We start from the raw sequence: 2,707 nt of genomic DNA on the forward strand, positions 1-2,707 counted from the left end.
AACAAAATGGGATAATCATGGAAATCCGGACTACATGATAAGATGAGTTTGCCTCTTTGTCATGGTAATAATATCAGTGATGAGCAATTGCACTATATAATATCCTGGAGCTGGCATATATAGAAAAGAGTTCAGTTTACAGGTGTCTATAGTACAACTAGGAACCAGATAGAATCAATATGTACATAATAAGGTTGATGATTTAGTGCATTTGTTATTCATGAGAAAGACCTATAAATTATATTCCCTGATTAGTGTCTCCTTATACCCGTATTTTTACTGAAATAAACATGTTATTTCTTGAAATAATAGAGGAAAATTGAAGTAATTCTTTTCGATTAACCCGAGGAAAAAAAGTTAAGTCGTGGCCAAAGGAGCTTTAGTGAATAAAGATATAACATATGTGGTTTGAGGAAACATGCTTGGGGAGCAATATGTTGGTGTTTCTGTTCGCCGTAGCATTTCAGATCTTGGAGATGAGATACTGATTAGACAGTATGAAAAAATCAATCCAGACAGTAAATGTGGCTCAAGAAAGACCTCGATTACATGCATGTCCGGGTATGCTCCAATTTCCATTAAGATTTATCATTTATGAAGATTCTTTGTAGTTTTTTAGGTCAAAATACCTAAGCCAATCGCTCCAACAACACCACAAAAGATTCGTACTCCAACATGACCACAAGACATTGGTGTGGTACATCTCTTACAATTCATCCAAGAACAAAAAGCTTATGTTCATGTAAACTTTTCTTTGTTCACTTTCTTCTTCAGGGTATGCTAAGGCTTTAGAGGTGTGCATTGCAGGATCCAGGAGCAGCTGCAGATGGATTAGTTTTTAAATGAACAAATATATTGAATTACGTACAGATTTTAGATTCATAGGAAAACTTAGTTCTAGTCTGTAGGGATTTTTCTTAATTAATTAATTGTATTTTTCATATGAATGTCTGATTTTATTTAGTTGTGACCTCCACACACTTTTAAAAGATGTATCTGTTCCTACTAAAAAGTCCACTGGATTTGCTATCGACGATGCTAATTGTGCGAATACGATTGGTGATGTGGACTGAGGCCTTCATATAATGACATTTGGTCAGACTGCACATGCATATGTGTCATGATAAAGTATTCGAATTTGAAATGATGAAATACAAAATTGAAATAAACCAAATAATATTTAATGTAAAATAATTCATAGCGAGAGAAAAACTTGTATTTAGGAACGAATACAGCGTCTCTACATAGCGTGCAAAAGTATTGGGCCCATGATGAAATCGTGCATAAGCATTAGGCCCATGATGAAATCTCTACTCCCGTAGAGACGTGGATGAGCGTGTCTAACATAACGTCTCAGACGTGTATAGAGACGATTTTGAACGTCTCAATAGAACGTCTCATGTCATGTACACACGCTTTAGCAGGCGTGCCTACATGTTTTGAGACGGTCCGTGGGAAGACGCTCCAGGACGCTTTATCAAATCGACTCTACTATTGCCTAGAGATGAAATAACACGTCTCTAGCTATGGAATTTGACGTCTCTACATGCAGATTTTCTTGTAGTGATAGCTGGCTCTCTATGCGTACGTTGCATGCTTCGCCGCAGCAGGCATGGCTTTGTATGGGAGACTTCAACGAAACGCTTTACGCTTGTGAGCACTTCAGTAGATCGCTTCGACCTGAGGCACGGTGGGTGGGAAGTGGTAGGTTGGTCCGCTGTACTGCATGGCTGAGGGATGTGCAGAAGACGGAGAAGGGGTCGAAGAGAAAGAAGGGCAGATGGATGAGGGATGGCAGAGGTAGAGGGTGGCTAAAATAGCCGTAGTGCTACGTGTTATTTGGTCGTGCCAATAACGGGGTCAAATGTGAAGTTAGTAGCCCGTTTTCAAACCCACCGCAGCATCGGGAGTGTACACGCGTGGCAAACGGTGGTTTGAAAACAAGAAGAAAAATAAGCTAATTGCATGCGTTGGAATCCGTGGTCAAACCCTATATTATATGAACAAAAAGAGACAATTTTTGAAGAGCTTGTGGCCATTTTTGTTGGGTTTCATAGTAATTTCAAAAAATTTCCTATGCACACGCAAGATCATGTGATGCACAACAACAAGAGGGGAGAGTGTTGTCTACGTACCCAACTCAGACCGACTGCGGAAGCGCTGACACAACGTAGAGGAAGTAGTCGTACGTCTTCACGATCCAACCGATCAAGTACCGAAACTACGGCACCTCCGAGTTCGAGCACACGTTCAGCTCGATGACGATCCCCGGACTCCGATCCAGCAAAGTGTCGTGGAAGAGTTCCGTCGGCACGACGGCGTGGTGACGATCTTGATGCACTACAGCAGCAGGGCTTCGCCTAAACTCCGCTACACTATTATCGAGGACTATGGTGGCTGGGGCACTGCACACGGCTAAGGAATAGATCACGTGGATCAACTTGTGTGTTTAGAGGTGCCCCCTGCCTCCGTATATAAAGGAGCCAAGGGGGAGGGGTGCGGCCAGCCCTATGGAGGCGCCAGAGGAGTCCTACTCCTACCGGGAGTAGGACTCCCCCCCCCCCAATCCTATTCCAAATAGGATTCCCAAGGGGGAAAGAGAGAGAGAGGTGGCCGGCCACCTCTCCTAGTCCTAGTGGGACTAGGGGAGGGGGGGAGGCGTGCAGCCCACCATGGGCAGCCCCTTTCACCTTTCCACTAAATCCCA

This window comes from Triticum aestivum, chromosome 7A, assembly GCF_018294505.1.
Source record: "Triticum aestivum cultivar Chinese Spring chromosome 7A, IWGSC CS RefSeq v2.1, whole genome shotgun sequence".
Taxonomy (NCBI): Eukaryota; Viridiplantae; Streptophyta; class Magnoliopsida; order Poales; family Poaceae; genus Triticum; species Triticum aestivum.